The sequence below is a fragment of the Mastigoproctus giganteus genome, chromosome 2 (genome assembly GCF_048544385.1).
Source record: "Mastigoproctus giganteus isolate SK-2022 chromosome 2, ASM4854438v1, whole genome shotgun sequence".
Lineage (NCBI taxonomy): Eukaryota > Metazoa > Arthropoda > Arachnida > Uropygi > Thelyphonidae > Mastigoproctus > Mastigoproctus giganteus.
Genome location: NC_143576.1, coordinates 241,810,076 through 241,827,883, shown reverse-complemented (window position 1 = coordinate 241,827,883; position 17,808 = coordinate 241,810,076). Strand labels below are relative to the sequence as shown.

General features: G+C 38.6%; 1 protein-coding gene across 1 annotated transcript in view; it reads right to left on the bottom strand.

Moving 5' to 3' along the window:
• BORCS6 (BLOC-1 related complex subunit 6) overlaps positions 1 to 17,179 on the bottom strand; it is a 69,753-nt gene extending 52,574 nt beyond the window's left edge. Inside the window, exon 1 of the mRNA XM_090369073.1 lies at positions 17,060 to 17,179. The gene's annotated coding sequence lies outside the window, so the exon portion shown is untranslated. The remainder of the gene's footprint in view (positions 1 to 17,059) is intronic.
• Positions 17,180 to 17,808: the final 629 nt, after the last annotated feature.

Below are 17,808 nucleotides of genomic sequence, written 5' to 3'. Positions count from 1 at the left end.
AAAGATTGGTAGAGTAGTTAATGATTGCCACCAAGCAGAGCTACTTCAGAGTGACCTAATTGGACTTCAAGGTGGTTAAAAAAGTGGCAGCTTTGCTTTAATACATCAAGGTTCAAGGTCTTAACACCTGGGGTACAGTAACCCCAAAATAACTTATACACTCCGTGGAGTTGAACTAAAGTCAGTAGTGAAAGAAAAAGACTTGGGAACGGTCAGACAGCGTCTGAGGCTGTAATTTGCCAAATCAAACTGTCAGATATGAAGTTCTCCGAGCATTGTAGACAGGTCGCAAGAAGGGCCCATGATGTCAATAATTTATTAAACAGTTGCTAGTAGAGATAAGGACACCATAATCCCATTATATAAAGCTATTGTTAGACCACACTTGGAATACTGTGTTCAAGTATGAAGACAAACCTAAAAAAGACAAAAAGCATCTTGAAAGGGTCCAAAGATGGGCAACATCCCTCCTGAGATTGGCAAAAGGGCATCGATTTTGATGAAAGACTTTGGATGTGTAAGAAAGACTTTGTATGTGTAGGTTGACAGCTTGGAAACTTTTACTAATGATATCAAGAGTAGGAGACCGGCAGAATTGCTTAACAAGTACAGGTCACTGTTGAAAAAAAAGCCGTGAAATAGGGTTGAATTTGAAAGTGTCTGCAATTCTGCCCAGACACGATAGGAGGGAGTATATGATGAGAACCTTGTCGATCAATTCGGCCCTGGAAAGATTGTGCAAGGCTCAAGGAGTAGAATTTTTTTCAGCCTGGACTGTACTTGTTAACAGGAGAGATTGTTTCTACAGGGATGGGATACACTTAAATAGAAAGGGTGCAAGAATATTTGCTGATGCTATCGAGGCAGTGTTAGGTGGGTCGGAAAATCGCTAGCTTGGGGGGAGACAAAGACAAATAGATTAACAGTAGCCACCAGCAGAGGTGAAAGAGATTCTTGCACTGCTTCTATTGGAATGAGCAGAAGCCTGAAAAACAAGATGCAGGATATTTCAGAGACTGCTGGGAGTCATTGCGGTACAAGTAAACACATGGGTTGTGTTAGGGTAGCTAAGAATAGAAATAGGTGCATGAACCTATATACTTGTGTGTACACCAATGCTAGGAGTTTAGTAAATAAACTTGATGAATTTGATGTATTGCTCAAAACATCAAAGGTAGATATTGTTGGGATATCAGAGACGTGGTGTCACACAGATATAAGGAATGCAGAACTGGAATTTGGGGAGTACAACGTCTACAGAAAGGATAGACTGGATAGGAAGGGAGGAGGGGTTATGCTATTAGTTAAGAAATACATAAAATCCAAGGAAGTGAAGCCAGTGGACATCGCTGGACAGTGCAGTGTCGAGTCAGTTTGGTGTGACATAAGCATTGGGAGATCAAAATTGAGAGTAGGAGTGTGCTATAGGCCTAATGATTCTGATGAGTACAATAAGAAACGGTACAGGGAAATAGAGTGGGCCAGTAAATCAGAGAGTCTTATAATGGGAGATTTTAATTTCACAGATATTGACTGGAATTTGGGGGCTGGTCACTCACACACTAGCAAGGCTTTTGTGGATTTATTGGATGATTGTTTTCTACATCAGCATGTTCGGGAGGCAACAGAGGGAGGAATACTCTTGATTTGATTATCAGCAGTGATTCTTCATGCATTAAGAATCTGGAGATAAATGAACCACTAGGTGGCAGTGATCACAGTGTGCTGAAGTGGGATTTACTCAAAGAGGTAACTACCATAAGGGGTAAAGGGAAGGGTTATTGCTTTCGTAAAGGCGACTATGATGGACTGAGACAGTATTTAAATTCTATACAGTGGGACCAACTGATGATATTACCAACAGCAAATGCAAAATGGGAAGCATTCAAAGAACTTATCTTGGAAGCTATTAGGCTTTACATACCAACTAAGAAATATTGTTCAAGGTTTAGGCCTAAATGGATGTCAGATGAACTGATGAGGCATATGGCAGAGAAGAAACATGCATGGGATACATACAAATTAACACATGACACAGAAGCCTATGATAGATACAAGTTGATCTGTAACCAAGTTACAAAGGAGGTTAGGCAGGCGAAGGCAGATTACAAGAAATCTTTGGCAAGGGATGCAAAGAAAAACAGCAAAGAGTTCTTTACTTATGTAAACTCTAGAAGGAAGGGGATGAATCAGATTGGTCCACTTGATATCGATGGGTCAACTGTTGATGATCCTGCTCAGGTAGCTAACAAACTAAATGAATATTTTGCATCGACATTCACACATGAGGAGTTATTCAGCGAGGGGAATGCCAGAGGTGTATTCAACTCTAGCAGTAAGCTACAGAATCTTGAAATAACTGGGAGTAAAGTGGAGGAGAAACTGTTGAAGATAAACACAAGAAAGGCACCCGGGGTGGATGGGATCTATCCAGTTATATTAAAGGAGGCAGCAGAGGAAGTAAGCAAACCCTTAGCCATAATTATGAGAGCTTCCTGGACTCAGGGGAGGTACCTACAAACTGGAAATGTGCAAATGTGACCCCAATTCACAAAGGAGGATCAAAGGCTGACACAAGTAATTATAGACCTGTGAGCTTAACTTCTGTTCCAGGAAAATTAATGGAGGCACTGGTTAAAGAAGCACTGCAGGATCATTTAGACAAGACTTCAGTTATATCTCAGACACAGCATGGTTTTGTTCAGGGGAAGTCTTGCCTGACCAACTTGATTGGATACTATGATGAAGTCACAAAGGAACTGGATGCAGGGAATAACTTTGATATTATATACTTGGATCTTAGAAAGGCTTTTGATACTGTTGCACATGGAAGACTGCTGCACAAATTGGAGCAGTGTGACATTGGAGGCAAATTGCTGCTATGGATAAAGGGGTGGTTGAGGGGGAGAAGACAGAGAGTGGTAATCAATGGACACTGCTCATCGTGGACTAATGTTATTAGTGGAGTCCCTCAGGGTTCAGTGTTGGGTCCATTATTGTTTTCTGTATTCATAAATGATATTGATGATGGTATATCAAGCTTAATGTCCAAGTTTGCAGATGATACAAAGGTTGGCAGGGTTGTCAAGGACACTACTGACACTATGCTGCTGCAACAGGATCTGGAAAGGTTGAGCAGATGGGCTGAGAGGTGGCAAATGAAGTTTAACATTGACAAATGTAAAGTACTACACATGGGAAACAGCAACCCCAGAGCAACGTATCAACTCTGTGGTACTACACTGACAGTGGTAGAGAATGAAAGGGACTTGGGGGTGGTTGTGCAGGCAGATATGAAGTTCTCTGAGCAGTGCAGACGGGCTGCAAGAGTAGCTCATGGAGTATTGTCAATGATATACAGGAATTTTTCCAGTAGGGATAAGGAGGTGATTATTCCATTGTATAAAGCAATGGTCAGGCCACACCTAGAGTACTGTATACAGGTCTGGAGGCCTCATTTCAAGAAGGATGTAGAGCTGCTGGAAAGAGTACAGAGAAGGGCAACAAGATTAGTGAATGGAACAAATAGGTGCTCTTACGAAGAAAGGCTTAAGTTTTGCAAATTACAGTGTCTGGAGACTAGGCACCGGCGAGGTGATCTGATAGAGGTGTATAAAGCCTTGAATGGTTTAAGCATGCTCAATGCTGATGGGATTCTTCCTCTCGCTCAGAAAAATCACCTGAGAGGGCATAAATTCAAATTGAGGAAAGACAGATGTAGGATAGACGTGCGGAAATTTGCCTTTAGCCAGCGGGTGGTTGGTTGGTGGAACAGACTTCCATCCCTTGTCATGAAAGTTGATAGCCTAAATAAGTTTAAAGCTCAGCTGGACAGGTATTTTGAACGAACAGAGGGGTGAAGTGGAAGTGGGTTTTTTTTTTTTTTTTTTTTTGGCTGATGCTGCATAAGCTTGCTTTCTTGCATCAAATGCCTCTACTAATGCTGATGCTAATAGTGGCCTGTCTGTTTGCTTGCACAATTCTAGCCATCCTCCTCTGACCTCTCTCATCAACAAGCGATTTTCTTCCACAGGAGTGCCGCTGAGAGGATGTTTTCTGCTTGTTGCACCATTCTCGATATACCCTTGAAACTGTGGTGTATGAAAAGTTCAGGAGAACTGCTGTTTCAGAGATGCATTGTTCAGCATGTCTTTCACCTACTACTACCATGCCACATTCGAAGTCCGTTAGATCACGCCTTTTCCCCATTCTTGCTACGGTTTGTACGCTTAACCAGTGGTGAGCTATAGTGGGCTCACGAGAGCCCATTGTTTTTTTTTTGAAAATTTGCAAGTCCATTGTTGAGACGATCATTTATTTTACAAATGAAATCCTGAATGCAATTATTGAGTATCCAGAGCTGGAACTACGGTGGGGTGAGCGTGACCCCATTCCCAGCATTTTAATGGCACAATCGATCGGTTATGTATTTTAAAATTACAGGCGAACCTCTGTTTAACGAACTTCTTTATAGCGAATTTTTTTGATTCCCCTTGGTAATTACATTTAAAATACTTTCCGTTGAACAAAGAAAATTTCCATGTAACGAATGGGTTAGGAGAGAACTTTGTATGCATTGTTCTCACCTCTGGCCTTGAGGCCATTTAGGTAATTAGAAAGTGCAAATTAAGGGTGAGAGGGATTACCGTTTCACAATGTTAGAGGTGTCAGTAAAACCTATGCAGTCACATACCGAGAAGTCACACTATTCAAAATTCTTTTCATAGCCAGTCAGGGAATTAAGAAGATTCTCGACACGGATTATAGCCTCTGGTCAACCTGTGTTGTGGTTCTCCTTTACTCTGCCAAACGGGCATATGTTTTTTGGAGAAATGAGTGATCCATGCCATCCAGTAAATTTCTCCTGTCTATGTTTACATGGTCACAGTAGCTGAATATTAGCATTAGTAGATGCACATGATGCAAGAAAGCAAGGTCATGCAGCATCAGCCAAAAAAAAAAAAAAAAAAAACTTCCACTTCATCCGTGTGATTCCGACTTTTTGCACTGTATTCAAAGAACTAGTGAGTGTAGCAATGTGGGAGGTGGGGTTGAGGCAACTAAGATATTGTATAAACTTTACGAAGATGAAATGTTGGCAAATTCTGAAACTTTGTCGAGCCTTTCACAGTTTAATGAGGCAAGAAAGCAAACTTATGCAGCATCAGCCAAAAAAAAAAAAACACTTCCACTTCACCCCTCCGTTCATTTGAAATACCTGTCCAGCTATCAACTTCCACGACAAGGGATGGAAGTCTACCAACCAACCAACTACCCACTGACTAAAGGTAAATTTCCGCAGGTCTATCCTACATCTGTCTTTCCTCAATTTGAATTTATGCCCTCTCAAGTGATTATTCTGAGCAAGAGGAAGAATCCCATCAGCACTGAGCATGCTCAAACCATTCAAGGCTTTATACACCTCTATCAGATCACCTCGCTGGTGCCTAGTCTCCAGACACTGTAATTTGCAAAACTTAAGCCTTTCTTCGTAAGAGCACCCCTTTGTTCCATTCACTAATCTTGTTGCCCTTCTCTGTACTCGTTCCAGCAGCTCTACATCCTTCTTGAAATGAGGCCTCCAGACCTGTATACAGTACTCTAGGTGTGGCCTGACCATTGCCTTGTACAATGGAATAATCACCTCCTTATCCCTGCTGGAAAAATTCCTGTATATCATTGACAATACTCCATGAGCTACTCTTGCAGCCCGTCTGTACTGCTCAGAGAACTTCATATCTGCCTGCACAACCACCCCCAAGTCCCTTTCATTCTCTACCACTGTCAGTGTAGTACCACAGAGTTGATACATTGCTCTGGGGTTGCTGTTTCCCATGTGTAGTACTTTACATTTGTCAATGTTAAACTTCATTTGCCACCTCTCAGCCCATCTGCTCAACCTTTCCAGATCCTGTTGCAGCAGTGTAGTGTCAGTAGTGTCCTTGACAACCCTGCCAACCTTTGTATCATCTGCAAACTTGGACATTAAGCTTGATATACCATCATCAATATCATTTATAAATACAGAAAACAATAATGGACCCAACACTGAGCCCTGAGGGACTCCACTAATAACATTAGTCCACGATGAGCAGTGTCCATTGATTACCACTCTCTGTCTTCTCCCACTCAACCACCCCTTTATCCATAGCAGCAATTTGCCTCCAATGTCACACTGCTCCAATTTGTATAGCAGTCTTCCATGTGCAACAGTATCAAAAGCCTTTCTAAGATCCAAGTATATAATATCAAAGTTATTCCCTGCATCCAGTTCTTTTGTGACTGCATCATAGTATTCAATCAAGTTGGTCAGGCAAGACTTCCCCTTAACAAAACCATGCTGTGTCTGAGCTATAACTGAAGTCTTGTCTAAATGATCCTGCAGTGCTTCTTTAACCAGTGCCTCCATTAATTTTCCTGGAACAGAAGTTAAGCTCACAGGTCTATAGTTACTTGTGTCAGCCTTTGATCCTCCTTTGTGAATTGGGGTCACATTTGCACATTTCCAGTCTATGGGTACCTCCCCTGAGTCCAAGGAAGCTCTCATAATTATGGCTAAGGGTTTGCTTACTTCCTTTGCTGCCTCCTTTAATATAACTGGATAGATCCCATCCACCCCGGGTGCCTTTCTTGTGTTTATCTTCAACAGTTTCTCCTCCACTTTACTCCCAGTTATTTCAAGATTCTGTAGCTTACTGCTAGAGTTGAATACACCTCTGGCATTCCCCTTGCTGAAAACCTCCCAATGTGTGAATGTCGATGCAAAATATTCATTTAGTTTGTTAGCTACCTGAGCAGGATCATCAACAGTTGACCCATCAATATCAAGTGGACCAATCTGATTCATCCCCTTCCTTCTAGAGTTTACACAAGTAAAGAACTCTTTGCTGTTTTTCTTTGCATCCCTTGCCAAGGATTTCTCGTAATCTGCCTTCGCCTGCCTAACCTCCTTTGTAACTTGGTTGCATATCAACTTGTATCTATCATAGGCTTCTGTGTCATGTGTTAATTTGTAAGTATCCCATGCATTTTTCTTCTCTGCCATATGCCTCATTAGTTCATCTGACATCCATTTTGGCCTAAACCTTGAACAATATTTCTTAGTTGGTATGTAAAGCCTAGTAGCTTCCAAGATACGTTCTTGGAATGCTTCCCATTTTGAATTTGCTGTTGGTAACATCATCAGTTGGTCCCACTGTATAGAATTTAAATACTGTCTCAGTCCATCGTAGTCGCCTTGACGGAAGCAATAACCCTTCCCTTTACCCCTAATGGTAGTTACCTCTTTCAGTAAATCCCACTTCAGCACACTGTGATCACTGCCACCTAGTGGTTCATTTATCTGCAGATTCTTAATGCATGAAGAATCACTGCTGATAATCAAATCAAGAGTATTACTCCCTCTAGTTGCCTCCTGAACATGCTGATGTAGAAAACAATCATCCAATAAATCCACAAAAGCCCTGCTAGTGTGTGAGTAACCAGCCCCCAAATTCCAGTCAATATCTGGGAAATTAAAATCTCCCATTATAAGACTCTCTGATTTACTAGCCCACTCTATTTCCCTGTACAGTTCCTTATTATACTCATCAGAGTCATTAGGCCTATAGCACACTCCTACTCTCAATTTTGATCTCCCAATGCTTATGTCACACCAAACTGACTCAACACTGCACTGTCCAGCGATGTCGACTGGCTTCACTTCCTTGGTTTTTATGTGTTTCTTAACTAATAGCATAACCCCTCCCCCTTCCTATCCTGTCTATCCTTTCTGTAGACGTTGTACTCCCCAAATTGCAGTTCTGCATCCCTTATATCTGTGTGACACCACGTCTCTGATATCCCAACAATATCTGCCTTTGATGTTTTGAGCAATACCTCAAATTCATCAAATTTATTTACTAAACTCCTAGCATTGGTGTACACGCAAGTATATAGGTACATGCACCTATTTCTATTCTTAGCTACCCTAACACAACCCATGTGTTTATTTGTACCGCAATGGCTCCCAGCAGTCTCTGAAATACCATGCATCTTGTTTTTCAGGCTTCTGCTCATTCTAATAGAAGCAGTGCAAGAATCTCTTTCACCTCTGCCAGTGGCTACTGTCAATCTATTGGTCTTTGTCTCCCCCCAAGCTAGCAGTTTTCCGACCCACCTAACACTGCCTCGATAGCATCAGCAAATATTCTTGCACCCTTTCTATTTAAGTGTATCCCATCCCTGTAGAAGCAATCTCTCCTGTTAACAAGTACAGTCCAGGCTGAAAAAAAATTCTACCCCTTGAGCCTTGCACAATCTTTCCAGGGCCGAATTGATCGACAAGGCTCTCATCATATACTCCCTCCTATCGTGTCTGGGCAGAATTGCAGACACTTTCAAATTCAACCCTAATTCTTGGCTTTTGTTCAACAGTGACCTGTACTTGTTAAGTAATTCTGCCAGTCTCCTACTCTTAATATTATTAGTGCCAATGTGTACAACTATATCACCTTTTGTGCCCTTAAAAGATGATATTCGCTCTACAACGTCATCAACCTTTGCCCCTGGCAGACATACCCTGGTCCTGTTCCACCTATCTTTTTTACAAAGCATGTTCCCGTTTCCCTGACAATAGAGTCACCAACAACTACTAGTTCCTTCGGGACCAGCGCATTCTGCCTTGGGGGTTGTCTCTGTGTCACGCGATGCCCAAGTGCAAGCTCTGGCGTTGATGTGGGCAGCTGAGAGCTTGATGGGCCCCTCAATTTAGTTTCTTCGAGGGCATCCACCCTGTCCTTCAAGCTCTCATATAGGCCCACAAGAACGCCGAGTTGTTGCCTAATATCGATACACTCCTTGCATCGCGCACACACAAAGACATCCCCCTTGGCAGTATCATGTCCCGTACCCGATTGCTCTGCAAACATCAAGCAAACAGTGCATTTTATAAGGCTGTGAGTCAGACGACAACTGCCCCCCTCAGATCTGCTCTGAGCCACAGCGCTTCCATTAGCTTGAGCCTTTTGCTTTGCTGCTCTGGTCTGAGTCAGGATTCTATTAATTTATTAATTAATTATAATTAATTATGGTATGTTATTAATTATATTACGTTTGTAATCTAAGTCGGTATATGTATTTATTTAAATGTACAATTTAACTGCTAACGAAGTTCGACTAACGCTATCTGGTACGGCATACAACTATCGTATCACAATGGCGGGAAAATTACGAACGCTAGCGGAGCTGAAACACGTGGAAACCTTTACCGATACTTTTATGCAATTACAAGGCCGAGTAAAGAATAAATACACCAAGTTAATCAGAAAATCACAAAATAATGTTATACTACTAAATTTAAATCAAAAGTTTTAGAAAACCAATACTTTCAAATCAATAAATATGAAAAATCCACTTAGCGGCTTGGAACACGACCGTCTCTAGTAGCCTCGTCAGCAGACTCGATATCATTGATAAGACACCATGAGCTACTTGTGCAACCCATCTGCACTGCTCAGAGAACTTCATATCTGCATGCACAATTATCCCCAGGTCATTTTCATTCTCTACCACTGTCAGTGTAGTACCACACAGTTGATACGTTGCTCTGGGGTTGCTGTTTCCCATGTGTAGTACTTTACATTTGTCAATGTTAAACTTCATTTGCCACCTCTCAGCCCATCTGCTCAACATTTCCAGATCCTGTTGCAGCAGCATGGTGTCAGTAGTGTCCTTGACAACCCTGCCAAACTTTGTATTGTCTGCAAACTTGGACATTAAGCTTGATATACTATCATCAATATCATTTATAAATACAGAAAACAATAATGGACCCAACACTGAACCCTGAGGGACTCCACTAATAACATTAGTCCACGATGAGCCGTGTCCTTTGATTACCACTCTCTTGTCTTCTACCCCCTCAACCACCCCTTTATCCATAGCAGCAATTTGCCTCCAATGCCACACTGCTCCAATTTGTGCAGCAGTCTTCCATGTGCAACAGTATCAAAAGCCTTTCTAAGATCCAAGTATATAATATCAAAGTTATTCCCTGCATCCAGTTCTTTTGTGACTGCATCATAGTATCTAATCAAATTGGTCAGGCAAGACTTCCCCCTTAACAAAACCATGCTTTGTCCGAGCTATAACTGAAGTCTTGTCTAGATGATCCTGCAGTGCTTCTTTAACCAGTGCCACCATTAATTTTCCTGGAACAGAAGTTAGACTCACAGGTCTATAATTACTTGTGTCAGCCTTTGATCCTCCTTTGTGAATTGGGGTCACATTTGCACATCTCCAGTCTATGGGTACCTCCCCTGAGTCCAAGGAAGCTCTCAATAATTATGGCTAAGAGTTTGCTTACTTCCTTTGCTGCCTCCTTTAATATAACTGGATAGCTCCCATCCACCCCAGGTGCCTTTCTTGTGTTTATCTTCAACAATTTCTCCTCCACTTTACTTTCAGTTATTACAAGATTCTCTAGCTTACTGCCAGAGTTGAATACACCTCTGGCATTCCCCTCGCTGAATAACTCCTCATGTGTGGATGTCGATGCAAAATATTCATTTAGTTTGTTAGCTACCTGAGCAGGATCATCAACAGTTGACCCATCGAGTGGTCAGGAGTGGGAGTGCAGTAGCACACGCTCTTCGAGTAGACTGGGGTTCAAGTCCCTGACTGCTGAATACGGTCGATCTGCCAACCCGCACTGGACCAGCGTGGCAGATTATGGCCCATTTCTCTCAGCATGAATTGTTGAGGAGGCTTCCATCCTGCAGTGAGTTGATAATGGCTGCACTTTTACTTTTTTTTTTTTTTTTACAGATCAACTTGTATCTATCATAGGCTTCTGTGTCACATGTTAATTTAGATGTATCCCATGCATTTTTATTCTCTGTCATATGTCTCATTGGTTCATCGGACATCATATAATGGCATAAAGACAATAATTTAAAAAAAAAAAAAAAAAAACTGTATTGCCAATCTCCAAAAAACTAGCGCGAATTAAAGATGATTGCTAATGAACTTGATGTGGAAACTATAAAGATCGGTCGTGCGTTTGGGCCATGATGAGCAGCTTGTAGCTTGCAGATGGCAATTGTGGGTTGGAGGAATTATCCCGCTTTGTGCAAACATTTTGAATCAGAAGTAAAATATTCAGGATTATTAAATCGACTTTTAAATTTGGAATTTCTTAACCATTTAGTACTAATGATCGACATCCTGCAGGAGCTCTCTTAACTTTCAGAAGAAGCTTTACAGAATCACAATGGTAAAAACATATAAATTAATTATTCAAACTATCAATGCTAATTTGAAGGAAATTATGAAACTAAATTTGAGAGCATGTTGAAGTGGAAAGAATTTGAAAGAATCAAAATCGAAAGTAAAAAAATTACCTCGTGACAAGTTATTAAATGCATTGTTTTATCCTTAAAGGAAAAGTTATTAATGCAACAGGGTGATTTCAAATTAAATAAAGACAATAATGATACCATTGAAAGAAATTTTAAATATATGCTACCCGAAATCCTGGAATGTGAAAGAACTTTTGTCTCGGTGGCAAGACGGTGAAAACCGAATAAGAAATTTAAGTTTTCTGATAAAATATGAAATAAAAATTAATGATTTTAGAGATTTTGTCGAAGACAGTTTATCTTTAAAATCAAGTAAAATTCCCTTTTCAATTAAGACAGCCAGAAAATATCTTTGAAACCACTGCAATCAGCAGTGCTGAAGCAGTGAGTTCAGCTTTCAGCGTAATGAATAATATTGTGACAATTATACACATTACAGATTATGAAGACCATACACCTAAATGGAAAACCATTGCTCCAATTTGATCCGGATCATTGCGTCAAATCATTGCTCGGCTATTGAGCAAAGCAGAAGATCGACAACAAATATTAATAAAGAAACAAATTCGATATGGCAATTTTTAGAATAAATTTTTCTTGAATATTTGCGAAATAATTTTTTTTCATGTAATCTGTGATTTTTTGTTTACTTTTTCTAGAAAGTTTGTTTTTTTATGTAATATTTGTTTTTATATTGTGGAATGTTTTGTGATAGTTTTTATGTTATTTGTGATATGGGAAATATTTCATGTTATTTTTTATTTGCAATATTAAAATTGTATCATGAAAAAAAATGTATCCATTATATTTCCCTAGTTGTTAAAAAAAAGAATGAATAAAAAAGTTGCACGTGTGCTCGGCACACGCGATAGATGGTTTATGTGAAACATCCTTCGCGTTTCTTTTTAGGTATTTTGATTTGTATGTATCGATTACGAAATAAGAACTTTTTTATTGTAAATATTTTATTTATCATTCACAGATTTTCATAATCTCTGGAAGACAAGATACAATGGATTTATGATATCTAAAGTAAGAGATGTATACTTGCGAGTGCAAAGTATCTAAATATCTCTGTAAAACAGCACCGACTGATATACCGATCTTGTAGTTGAAGTGACATATGCAGCTGTTGGGGAACCTAACAATGGAATGTAATGAAAATGCGATACGAAAAAAGAAATTGTTGACAAATATTTGCATTGTTCCAATCATACTGCAGTAGTAACTTTAGGAAGTATGATTGTGACGTCACACTATTCAAAAATTCTAAAAAAGTTAGAACTCCAGAGACTGTCATATCCAGTATCATTGCATAAGGCAAGGCATGACATTAAGGTTTTTAAGTTTTTTTTTTTTTTTTTAAATAGACCTAGGAACGTTTTACACATTGACTTATGTGCATGGTTAAGGGAGAAATAATCCGCATCTATCCCCCCCCCCAAAATCCGCTCCTGACTCAAGATATCATACCGGTCACGAAAAATTAGTCACCCGCTCTAATCACACTACTGTTAGTGCAAGCATGAGAAGTGTCTATAGTGGAAGCAGCGGATGACATCACTTCCATGACCGATCAAATTTACTCAGTAGAAAGTCTGAAAAACTGCTAGCCCATTGTTAAAATATTCACAGCTCACCACTGCGCTTAACTGATACTAAAAAGGTTGTTCTGTTGCATTTATATCCACAACTGTGGTCATGTGACTTGCAACGTTGTGGGACAAATCATTTGTGTGCACAGCAGGGGTGTACCTAATAAAGTGGCAACACAGTGTAGGTAGAATAGATTTGCAGAAGTTTGACTTTAGCCAGCAACTGGTTGACTGCTGGAACAAACTTCCATCAGTTGTTCTGGAAGTTGACATTTTAAATAAATTCAAGAATGAAATAGAAAAACGTTTGGAGGGAATAACAGGTGAAATGGGAAGTGTTGTTTCTTTTTCTTTTTGCTGATGCTGTATAAGCCTGCTTTTTTTTTTTTTTGCATCATATGCCATTACTAATGCTAAGTTAAAGCTGCTGGTGCAGGGCAGAAAAGCTGGATAACAGACTAACAGATTAACAATAGTCACAGGCATAGGTGAATATGATTCTTGCACTGCTTCTGTTCAAACATGCAGCAGCCAAGAAAACAAGGTGTTAAAGATCAAGACCTGCTGTAGACCCCTCATGGAACAAGTAAATACATGAGCTGTGTTAGGATTACTAAGAGTAAAAACAGTTGCATTTTATACTTGCACTACACTAAAGCTAGGAGCATAGTAAATAAAGTTGATGAATTTGAAATAATAGCCAAGTCATCAAATGCAGACATTATGAGGTTAACAGAGACATGATATCACTCATATAAGGGACTGTGAGTTTGAATATGGGGTGTACTGTGCACGAAAAGGACAGTGGGGGGGGGGTTATGCTATTGGTTAAAAAGCACTTAGAATTGAAAGCAGTGCATCTAACTGACATGGGTGGTCCATGCAATATTGAGTTGGTTTGGTGTGATGATGGCACTGGGGAAGAAAAAAATTAAAATAGAAGAGTTATAAACCAAACAACTGTGATAAGCATCACAAACAACTATACAGACAAACTGAGTGGGCCAGTAAATCAAAATGTCTAATAATGAGGATTTTAACATTCCAGATATTGACTGGAACTTGTGGGTTGGTCACATATACAGTAGATAAGACTTTTGGATTTATTGGACAACTGTTTTCTACATCAGAATGTTAGACAACATGAGAAATCAATACTGTGACCTGATTATCAGCAGAGATTCTTCATGCATTAAGAATCTTCAGGTAAAAGACCCACTGGGTGGCAGTGATCACAGAGTACTAATGTGGGATTTAGGCATAACTACTGTAAAGAGTAAAAGGAAGGGCTTTTGCTTTCATAAAGGTGACTATAGTGGTCTCAGACACTTTAAATTCTATACAGTGGAACCAACTGATGATACCAACAGCAAATTCTAAATGGAAAGCATTCATGGAATTAATCATAGAAACTACAAGACTTTTTATAGCAACTAAGAAATACTGTTCAAGGCTTAGACCTAAATGGATATCAAATAAACTGCAAAATGCACAAAGTCGGACACCTACAAGATCTGATTTAAGGCACTGGGTGGTTTGAATAAGCTAAATGTCAATGGCATTAATCTAGTTCAGATATAATAAATATAAGGGAGCACAAATTTAAACCGAGGATGAATGCAGGATAGATGTATGGCAGTGGGCAGCAGGTTGAATATATCTAAGGAAGAATTAAACAAATTATTAAAGGAATGGGCAGGGAAGGTTTTTTTTGGTTTTTTCTTTGCTATGTAAGCTTGCAATCAGTTAAAAAAAAAAAAAAAAAAAAAAAAAATCACTTCCCTTAATCACTTGCCAATACTAATTCTTCCTCAATTGCAATGTACGTAAAGGAGGACATCTTCCAGATAACCCTGTTTCATCCACAATGAACACTTCATTAGCACTGTATCCCCAACCTCTGTGTCAGTAATTTCTGAAAACAAGTTGGGGGTATGGCTGCTTCTAAATCTGGATTAGCAACTCGTTCAGTTTTATATTAAGCAGTTCTGCATGGATTGTTTATCTTCTTTGAAACCACTCTCAACTTGCATTAAAAGGATCGAAATCATTACCCTCACCATTACCTTTTCCCATTCATGTTTCAGATTCTCATAGATTTCTTTTAATTTCTCTTGATTCATTGCAAGATTAAATAGAATCTGATATATACATTTTTCATCAATCCACATTTTCAAAACTCCTTCCATTTCTTCCATTATCTACTACACACACAAGTGGAAGAGATTCACTGCCTGCTCAAACTCATTTTCATAATTTGCTCTTTATCCCTCACTGTCATACTTATTATATAAAAAAGAATAAGATAAAATAAAAATTTACCATTGAGCACGTTAAACCTAACTCAGTCAACAGACACTCTGCCTTTACCATTCTCAATTCTTATTTTCATTTTTAACTACACAGTAAACAACACTACTACAAAAACACTTCTAATAGTTACTGTTACACTACAACTATAAGAACATCTACATGCAGGACAATGCCAAAATGGTACCAAACGTGAACAGAAACCAGAGGTTTCAGACTTATTAGGACCATTAACTTCTTTTCTCTTAAATTTTATGTTTTTGCTCCAGTATTACCACAGAGATCAAAGGAGATACAATTATTCGTTTACAAGAATGTTACACTGCACTAAGCACAAAAAACTGCATATAACTGCAGATACATCTACACATACTGGACAAATAGTATCATTATGGAATATATATATATATCAGCAGATGTACAGTAATCAAATATTAATTTAGCTGTTTTTGCTTCAATTACCATAATATTCACTTATTTTTATTTATTTATTTTATTTATTTATTTATTTTTTTTTTGTAAGGTACTTTTTTCCTCCTGAACTACAGCATATATATCACAGATCAGCCCATTTTATATTCTTGGAAATCCACATAACACAAGGCCTGAGAATAGTTACACAACCAGAGGTTCCACTGGATCATTATCAAGTTATGATCCAGGGCTGTTACTGGTTTTATGGTACATCAGCATCTTAGGCCACATTGTATCAGCTGTTTGCACAAGTGGGTATTTTTGGACCTATTTGCACTTTATGCCAGCTAAAGTATATCACAGATTTGGTTATTAAAATTGTTGCTATCACAACTTCTGCTAAAGATTCAGTGAGCAGCACAAATTTTCATCAATCTGAAACTGAAAATAGTTAGGAAATATCTGAGATTTTACTACAGCTTGACATACATGATTCTGTATGGACTAAAGCCAGAATTTTAATAAAAGTACTTTAGACTAAGGCGCATTTAGGGCTAGAGCCTCAAGCTGCGAACAAATTTAGACTATGTATATAAAGTGCTTAGCATCATAATACACAGCCATTTCTGAATAAACAGAAAATTTTTAAGGTGGCATCGTTTTAGGTTATATCTCATATTGTGAATGCCTTCACAACGAGTTGCCATGATATTGCACCATGATACTGCTTAGTGTTAATAATAAAGTACTAAAAGTACTTTATTATTAACACTAAGCAATTATCGCAATGAATAAATAAAAAGTTGGGGCGAAGTTTATTACTAAAAAATAATGAAAATGCCTGAAACACATTGAAAAAATATATTAAAATTTGTCACATGTTACTGGAAGTTGTGTTAGAAAGGGTGCAAGAATATTTTTCCAGTGTTAGGTGGGTCGGAAAACTGCCAGCTTGGGGGAAACAAACTAATAGACGCACTTTTCTATCTAAAGAAATGTAATAATGGAACAAGCATCATAAGAGTCAACTGCTAGTATTTTTCCATGGGATATATTTTTATGGAAAATAGGTATTATTCCGATTGGTACTAGTTAAGTTAGCCCAAACTGCAGGTAATGCGACATACACTAGAAAAGAACTTGTGTAACGACAGCTAATATATTTTAAAATCAACATTTATTAAAAATATATGTATGCGTCAATTACACAAATGCGCTAAACATTTTAAGATTTTTTGACAACGCGAGATTTATCACAACTTCTGCTAACATTCAATGAGCTGCATGATTCATCTGACAATATATTTATATTTACATAATATACGAAAACAATATGCATGCCGTACTAGCAATAAAAAACTAAGTGATAACAACGTTCAAAAAGGACAAAACCGAACTTACATTACCCGTAGAGTTTTCTAGGAGAATCTAAAACGCAAAATCACGTCATTTGCTGTTTCATTTTCCAAACATCATTTAAATAAGTCTGTTTCTACCAGCTACAGCTGAATCACTCATTGATTTTCCTTCCAGGAGAGATTTGCCAGATAAGAAGCCAATGAAAAACTAAAGGGCAATAGGGGACGCTTCCTTGGTGTTGAATCCATATTGATGAAAAATTTTTCGCATTGTACAATACTGTACTTCAATATTTCAAATACTGTACTCACTTTGCTTCATGGATATATCTTTACGGCTTAACAACTCGCTGATCGAACATATTAGAAATTAGCACTGGCGCGTTAAATCAAATCATTGTAACAAGCCTTACCTTATAACTGTCATAAATATTATTGAGTTTTATTCAAATAATGCCAAAGACCATCACAGATGCCCTTGCGAAAATTAAAACATCTTCTTCTAATTTTGACAACAGATATCTCTTTAAAAAGTCTCAAATTGATACATTATCATAAAAATATTGATAGGGAGGAAGAAGGGCACCGGCCTTTGGCAAATTCCGCATAAGGAGATGGCGTCTTAATTTTTAATTATTAATTGTAGAACAGGGAGACTCAGAGAAGTTATTTTCCCAGGGCCCGTGATAACAATCATTGTCCCACCTTATAATCTCAGTTGATGAAGAGAATTTACCATAAAAGTTCAGCTGAATCCTTAGTAAAAATATCATCAAGATCTTGGTTTCCAAC